Source organism: Engraulis encrasicolus, chromosome 4, assembly GCF_034702125.1.
Source record: "Engraulis encrasicolus isolate BLACKSEA-1 chromosome 4, IST_EnEncr_1.0, whole genome shotgun sequence".
NCBI classification, from domain to species: Eukaryota; Metazoa; Chordata; class Actinopteri; order Clupeiformes; family Engraulidae; genus Engraulis; species Engraulis encrasicolus.
In genome coordinates, this window is record NC_085860.1 from 18,877,605 (window position 1) to 18,886,341 (window position 8,737).

General features: G+C 42.3%; 1 long non-coding RNA gene across 1 annotated transcript; it reads left to right on the forward strand.

The window, feature by feature from the left end:
• Positions 1 to 1,372: 1,372 nt before the first annotated feature.
• On the forward strand, positions 1,373 to 2,365 carry LOC134446747 (uncharacterized). The gene is made up of 4 exons (XR_010034479.1): positions 1,373 to 1,453; positions 1,558 to 1,634; positions 1,720 to 1,799; positions 2,080 to 2,365. It is a non-coding gene; the product is annotated as an uncharacterized LOC134446747 (long non-coding RNA).
• The last annotated feature ends 6,372 nt before the right edge of the window (positions 2,366 to 8,737 follow it).

An 8,737-nucleotide genomic window follows, 5' to 3' on the forward strand; every position in this document is an offset into this window, starting at 1 on the left:
AGAGTTAAATTTTTTTAATTTTTTTTTAAAGTTCTACCTTTTCCTGTAGAGCTCTGACTTGATTTTTTGCACTTTTGACTTATATTTGCGCTTTTTGCACTTTAAATAGTCTTACTGTTTTAAAGTTATTAGTTCTTTATCTGTATTAGCTGTAGAATATGCTCTTAAAGAGTAGAGGACAAATAGTAAATCCTCATAGTACTTTGTAAACCTGCTATTGCTAAATTAATAAACCAAAAACCAGCTTGGTTGACGTGCAAACTTGAACCATAAGGTGTGCAATATTTTGTAGCTCTCTTTTGGCAAGAATCTTTACAAATTGATGAGACAAGCTGTGGACAAGGATAGCTGCTTCACAGAGACAGAGATTGGTAGGTATAGATAGATCCAGACTCTGTATTCCTGGTGAGTGGAGCTACTTTTCATTCGCTTGGGAGGGGAGGATAGTTTCTGCTGTACAGAGATTTATTGGTTCGTTTGGTCAATGGTAAGTATAACAGTTGAGTTGAATGTGCATGCCTACTTAAGACACTGGTGTCGACTACCAAGGCAAGATTTTTTTTCTCTGGAGTTGAATATTTACTAACACAAAGATTTGGTTTGGCATACCAAGAAACAGAGGCAGTTTCTGGCGGGGGAATATCCAAGCATCTGGCACCCATGAAGGTGGCGGGTATTCCTGACACAAAGGCGCTAGTACCATGACATGACCAATACACTAACAGTCCTTTTCAGACAACTCCCAATCCAGGTGTTTGGAAAGTTCGAACCCCGAAACTACACTCTGTACCAAGGCCAGATAACCACTTTGTGAGTAGATATTCATACCAGTGAATTAGCTGCAACCAAGCAGACACCAGTGCTCTGTGAGTGGATGTCCAGTATGCTATTCTAAAGACTGTTGAATAAGGCCAGCGAACCATAGTGTCTGTGGAGCAGGGCATTTCCTCTCCTGAATATCTCTGAATCTGCTGAATCCAAGATACTAACTGGGGGACAAAGACAGAAAAGCCAAGTTACCATGTATAATGTAAAGAGTAATAAGCTTTTAAAGACTCTTGTCATATTACCGTGAATAAGTATGCGTTAATATTTCATACAAAAACAGGTTAAAATCGTTTGCTCTCTTCACATTTGAGTTGTCGTGGAAAAAATGGTAGGCTCCTTTCTCAGTTATACTGTAGCCTACATGTTATAAACAGGCTACTAATCATTGTGTCAAAGTAAATATTCTTTAATGCTGTCCTATGAAGAGTTATACTTAGAAATCTGCAAACATGTGAGGTGTATACACACTTCTGTGACATAGGCTTCTTGTAATTTTGTTGGGAAGCTACGTGCCTTATTTGTTTGTTAATGATGCCACTTAAAACTCTTTCACTGCTAATCTGCGGTTGGCATGAGCTCAGCTGGCAGTCTGCTGTGGGGATTACGACGCGTGTGCCTACTGAAGGTAAAGATGCATTTCTCTGCACTTCTTGCATATTGTTCGTAGTCTAATGCACAGCAGTCTTCGTTGTGACGGATGTAGGCCTAACTTAACTTTTTTTTTTGCAGTATTGCTGGTGGCGTGCATAGCCTACATTTGTCGGCCTTGTGGTTAACTTCTCATGTGCCTGGTCAGGCAAGCAAAGGTAATGTCACGTTTTCTTTGTTTGAATTTGGTATGAATCCAGCACTTTTTCTGGCTTTTATTGACCTAACTTGCGTTTCTCATAGTCTCCTCGATGCGCTGAACTCAACTGGAACCCGACGTGACTCGTATCCCCGCTTGTTTGCTGTAGCCATCCGAACAGGAGGTAGGCCTAATGTTTTCATTCCTGTGTGTGAAATTTGTACGATAGGGCCTATGCAGCTGTTTATTTCATTTGTGTGAAGCATTGTGTGAGGTGGGAAAGGGGTGCTCCGGCAGATGTGGTTGTGGGATTGGCAGTATGATATTTCCGACAATGAAACCATGTGGTATCATGCCGTGGTGTCGTGGTTGCATTTGTGGGAGCGCTAACATTTCCATGCTATAGGCTACATCTCTGTTGAAGTATCTCTCCTCATGGTAAATTTCTTGTTAAATACACACAGGAACTCATGCCATCGTCAACACTGGTACAGCACCACTAGAGGCGGGACACCACTGTTTTCTTTCCAAGTTGTTTTCTTCTATTTGCTTTGTGATATTTGCACAATAACCACACTGCATTGGAAACTGTGTACTGCAGTGGCTATATTGGGGACGTGTGCAGTTATTAGTATTAAACCATTACTCTCAATGTATTAAACCCAAGACCAGTATTGTCAACCTCTTGAATGGTACCTGGTTGCTGTAGTGGGAGACCAAAGGTGGCGTAATCTAGTACAAGTGTGTGTGTGTGTGTGTGTGTGTGTGTGTGTGTGTGTGTGTGTGTGTGTGTGTGTGTGTGTGTGTGTGTGTGTGTGTGTGTGTGTGTGTTTGTGTGTGTGTTGACAATTACAGACTATGCCTACAGGCAGTTATATCTTCGCTTTTGTTTTGTTTTGGGGTTTTGTGTTATTTTTTATTTTGTGTGTTTCATTTACTTTGTACTAACATTGTTTGCCATGCATTAGCTGGGCTTTGGTCACATTCTCTTGCAATTGCACATTTTGTAATTATTGTTATGTGCACATTCCTGTATTGCTTTTGCACATAAACATAGCATACTTGAAGTTTACATACTGTCTTATTTTAAGAAAAGAGAAAAATCATTGAAAGAAAATAAAAGCTTTGCATTGTATGAAAGTTGCATTTCAAGTTATTCACGTTAACCCGTTTCGGGGAAGTAGAATCCAGTGTCAAATGATTCGGTTCTTGCAACCTAACAAATGGGAGTGGCGTAGTCATTGACTTGTAACAACAGGGTAGGTGGCCACATTGTAACATTCATTGGTTGGCTTATTTGCTCCTGCTGTCAATATTTTCATCAATCTGTTGGCCTGTTTTCCATTACATCCTGTTGATTCAGAAAAGTACTTCCGTCATTTGGACAGCCTAATGTTGTTCATTCAAGGTCTGAAGACCCTGCATTTAGTCTGTTTTCTATCACTTTAGAGTCCAACCCAGGTTGACTCATCATATATAGTACAAGTCAGGTACCAGATCCAGTCCCTTGTTGTTCATTACATCAGTCTAGCATTTCCATTGCTTGTTGACCATGGAAATTGCATTTGGAATAAATTAATGTTTGTAGATGTTTTTTTTTTTTTGCAATGTGTGGTCTGTCACACCTCCCAGAGGGAAGCAGTTCAAATACAGGGTTAAGGGGGTGGGTGTCATCATCTACAATTACGTAAGACCGGATGGTCTTGAACATTCGGCACAAGTTATCTCTTCTAACCTTCTGCCATCTCCCTGTTAGATAAGATAGATCATTATCACAGGAAATGCTGCAAGGCCCAGTTTGTTCCTCTTTTGGAGAGCCTCCTGCTTCAGACTGATCTTTGTTCTCAGTGGGTGGGTTCCAATATGCGGACTCTCGTCCTCCCTCACTCACTTGCCTCCTCGTGTTCTTGTGATGACGTCACGACAACAGAATTGTATTGCAATTATCTCGCAAAAGTTCAATTCTAATGTCATTTTCTCATTTGCAAACGGGATGGTGAATGAAGATTAGTCCCCCAAAAATTGTTGTGGCTATAGGCTGATAGCGGTGAAACGTAATTGTATTCTCCACGGAGGCGTGGCGTCAGTGAAATGCAAGGCCACAAGCACAGACCGAGGAGTGAGTCCGCATATTGGAATGCACCCACAGTCTCCACAGTGTGTTCCTCTTCACTGTAAAAATATCCGCATGGTTTAACTTGAAAGCACAAGTTTACTAGCTTCCCCAGAATTTCTAATTAATTTATTGTGTTATTGTAACATTTCAATTCAAAGCTTCACACAACTTATAATAAGGATTTAAATTAACTTGGAATTCTGAGGCTGCTGGGCTGGTAAACATGTGCTTGCTTTTGCAGTTTGGAGTGCATCCTGTTTCAGACTGATCTTTACACTTAAAGTCTCCAACACAGTAAAAATAATTAGTTGTCAGTATTTCAGAGTAATTGCTTTTAAAAGTCTGCACAATAACACTGGGGTGTCAAGCTCAAATGCACAGTGGGGGACAATCAACATCTCCTATCTAGGGCACAGTCATGGGCCAGACTCAATATGTATAAATCAACTTTTTTAAGTTGTCGTTTTCATTTCCATTTTATTTCCAACTATTATTTCTTCTTTTTCTGAAATCAGCCAGGTAAACCCCTATACTAGTCACGTTGTTTATCATTTATGGTATACACGCACACCCTCCCTTGGTATGTACATTAATCTCTCCAAGGCTTTTGAAATACAGAGAAGAGTAGAGAAGAAATGAATTTCACATTCACAGCAGACCTCATACCAGTTGCAGCAAAAAAAAAAATCACATGCATATTTCATCAGTTGATCCGTAGACCAAATCAAACTGAACCATACCAGGGAAACACAAAGGGAGAAATGAAGGGTTTATTTGCAAAACGCTGTATCTCCATTTTTTGACTTTTGCATTTTATTATTGGAAATGACTGTTCAGAGGTCATATCACCCATGTGTGAATTCTTACCATTCAAATATTTTGAGAACTGTTGTAAACCCCTCAGGAGAAGAACCAGGAAGCAGGTAGGTCTATTTGGTGAGTTTTAATTACCACAGCGATCGTCAACAAACGTGGAAATCAAAAAGGTAAGTAAAACAAAAGGTAAGTATAAACTTCAAAACAGTAACGGAGGTGCTCTCTTTCACTGGAGGAAAACAAAGGGGTCTTGACACAAACGAGACCAGACAAGAACTGAAACAAAAGGCTGAACTTAAAAAGCATCTCAAATGAGGCAATGAAGAACAGGTGGACAGTGTCTTTCAGCTGAGGATGGTGATCAAGTGATTAGTAGCACTCAGTTCATTAATAGGCTGGTGAAGTGGACCTGATTGGTGCTCGTTGAGTGGAATTGGAGTCTGTGAGTGGAAGTGGAGTCTCTGAAGCCGTGACAAGAACATACTTTTTAGATGCGTCCCAGCATCTCTATAAGAGGGTCTGTCCATCCGCTGTCCGTCCGTCCGTCCGTCTGAAACGCATTCCTTTTCTGAAACGCATTCCTTGTCTGAAACGCTGTCTGAAACGCATTCCTTCAATTGTTCCTTCCTGTGTCCACAAGGCGGAGGCAGAGAGGCATTTTGGCCTGGAGCGAATGCGTGTCAAAACGTACGATATGTTACCAAACCGGCAAGGCTAAGCTGATTGCATTGTGAGACAACTGAGGGGTGCATTCAATTTTCGGCATTGTTTTGCGTTTGGACAGTGGTAGGCAACTTCGTTCCTTCTCCACAGCACACCAACACCACTGTGAGTGTCACTTAATGTTCACGGTCTTGTGATAGGCCGATACTTCGGCTGATAGTGTCGCGTTGTGCAGCTATTTTGGTTCATCAGAATGGAAATGAACGATTTAGAAGTCGGCAGGCAGTATTTCACACAGATGTTTGTGCTCGGATAGAGGGGCGTTTGCATTGCATAACGCTCCACGACATGGAACCGTAATAAGTTGACAGGCGACCAGCAGCGCTACAGCTCTTCCTCTAAACGTGAGTTTGCAAACATTCTGCCACTACGTTTCAGTGAGTTGTCAGTGTTCTCGAACTAGTAGACAGATGGGCCATTTGCATTTCACATACGCTGTGTTACTGATGTTCTCGGGCATATTGCAAGGGAGAGTCGTTTTCTGCTGGCGGGCGCGTGGACCCCACAGGTGCTTTCCCTTGCGCTCAGAGAGAGCACGGGACAGAACGCGTCTTTTGCTTCGTAATTGGTTTGCAGTCGTATGAATTTGGTAAACTCTGCCACTGAAGCTCACTGCTTTGTGCCTTGACGGTAAAAAGCTGGCATTGAAAATTAAGCGCACAATGCATCCAAAGGGTGAACCCATAGCGCATGATTCACCCAAACGGTTTTATTTATTTATTAGGCTATTTGGCGATGTTTAGTTTCTTTCCCACATGCACATGACGCTGAAATGGCGTGATAGCCTACTAAAGGTTGATAAATAACCTAGTACTAATAATATCTGGTAATTTGTAATGTAGCCACTTGAAATTAGATGCTTCTTTTCCAAATCCAAGCATGATGGCCTTATTATAGTCTAAACTGCAAAATATAAAGCTTTGTCTCGTCATTTCGCTGCCTGCCACATTATTTGGAGTTTCCATGGGCAATAGGCTATGACCAATACGTTGACAGGTTAGGAGGAGGCCAGCGGGGCGTTTTGGGGGGAAAAAAGGTTGGAACTGGCATAGAGGGATGCATCTGTTGTCCGCCTGTCGGCCTTGTTTAAGCTATATAAAATTCAGTTTGCAATGCATTTCAATGGAATGCCCAATACAAAAATGTCAATTTCCCAACATTCTATAAAATGGAGATACACCGTTTTGCAAATAAAGCCTTCAAATACACTACACTGCCGTATCACAGGATTGGAAACCGATGATGTCTGAAAGGAAAATATAAAGGTCAGCAACACTGTTTGATGCTGTCCTGTCCTCCCCTATTTCACTTGTCCTCATTGAAGTCACAACGTTCCTACATAATCAGGCTCTAATCTTTCTATTCTTAAACATAAAATAAAATCTGCACACCAAGTTTTCATGTGACTCTGCTGGTCCAGCACCCAAAACATTTTTGAGACGGATGTGCGTGTTTTCTTCTTTGTTAATCTAAGTCTCAATTTTCCTTCATTATGAGGTTCCTCTCTTTCTTTTATTCACCCCCTTCCCTCCACACCACCACCTCCCTCTCCTCTCCTTCTCTTGCTTTCTCTTTCTCCCTTGAGTCCTTCTCAATATACCTCTCACTATCCTCCCTTATTTCACCTCAGTCATGGAGGAGGATGATTGAAGAGCACTGGGGGAAGTAATCAACCAGTGCTCTCCCCCATCCTCCTCCATAGCTGTGTATATATGGCGCTTTTTTCGCCGATCGGAATAGATCTGATCCGATTAGTCTGATCGGAATGAAGTGTATACATTACATTGACCTCAAACGTTCGAATACCTGCCACACGCGGTTACCAGGGACAGTGGTTAGCAACAGGCCGGGCTATATGGTTTAAACTGCGATAAACATGAAAGTATCGCTTGCTTTATTTATAATTTTAGTCTTTCTGAAAGTGCAGCGGGAAACGACACTGCTGTACTTAATCTTGCGCTTATGGGCAAGTGCGTAACAGCGGCACTCCGACGCGCTGTTGTCACCAGTTCACTTAAAACACCTCACAAACAAGAAAGAAGTCTGTGGATGAGAGTACGAAGCCAGGGTTGGTGGGAGAGAGTTGTTCTGCAGGAATTCAGCGACCAATATGGCGTTAAAATGTTAGGATAACCAGAGCTTCATTTGTTAAAATATGTGACACGATTGCGTCACAAACAACCAAGTGGAATAGAGTGTATACATGGACCATCTGATCGGACTACACCACCTCTTCTAGTCCGATTAGAATTCTGATCCGATCAAAGAAATCTAGTCCGATTGGGCCGTATATAAGGGAATTCCTGATCGGAGTAGAAAAATATCCCTATTCTAATCGGATCAGAAGTGCCCATGTATACATACCTCATGACTGAGGAAACCTGAGCATGGTACCGTCCCGCCACACTGCTCCCTTGGCCTGCCATTGGGTGCAGCCCCCCTGCACCAGTAAGGCATAAATGCAATTTCGTTGTGTGCACTTGTGTGCTGTGCAGTGCTGTGGAGTGCTTTGTCACAATGACAATGGGAGATAGCGTATCCCATGGGGGCTTTCCTTTACGCTTTCATTTTATTTCATATTATTTTCAAATCTTTGGTCATCTTTTCAAAAGCCATTGCGCACAAAAAAAATCTGTGATGGACAGGGGGACGACGAACACACAGATGGACAGACGGCAGGATGGATGGGAGTTTGGAGAACAGTTGACGGAGGCGTAATAAACAAGATTCTTTGATGTGCTTGGTTGTGTTTGTAGGAGTAGGTTCTTCTCATCGATATCCAGTTCATTGAGTTTATCATGGTGTTACACTGAGTTTCCCAGGTGGGCTTTCAATTCACTTCACTTTCATCTTATTCGATGTCTTCTGTGAAGTCTCCATGTTCCTTCATCACCAGGCTCTTCTCTTTATTTCATTCATCCCCCTCTCCCTCCAACCACCCCCTCTCTCTCAACTCTCCTTCTCTTGCTCGCTCTGTCTTGCTCGAGTCCGTCTCATTATCCCTCTCACTATCCTCCCTCATTTCACTTGATGTCCTCTGTGATCCATCGTCATCAGGCTCTTATCTTTTCTTCACTTCTCTGATCTCTGCCCCCTCTCTTTCTCTACTTCATTCTTTCTCTACTACTTCCCATGGTGTCTCCCTCTCACTGTCCTCTCCCATTTCTCAATGTCCACTTTGAAGTCTTAATGATGCTTCTTTCTTTGCCTTCACGCGTTCTTTTCTCCCGATTTCTCTGTGTCCTACGCTATGTGAATTGTCAATGATGCCTAATTCTCATGTTCTTCCCCTTCCTTTTTCTCTCCAATCTCTCTTAAACTTCTCTCTCTTCTCCTGCGCTCTCTCTCTCTCTCTCTCTCTCTCTCTCTCTCTCTCTCTCTCTCTCTCTCTCTCTCTCTCTCCCCCTGCATTTATCTATCGTTCCTGTGTGGTTCCTGTGTGAGTATTGGTCTGTCTCCATAGACCA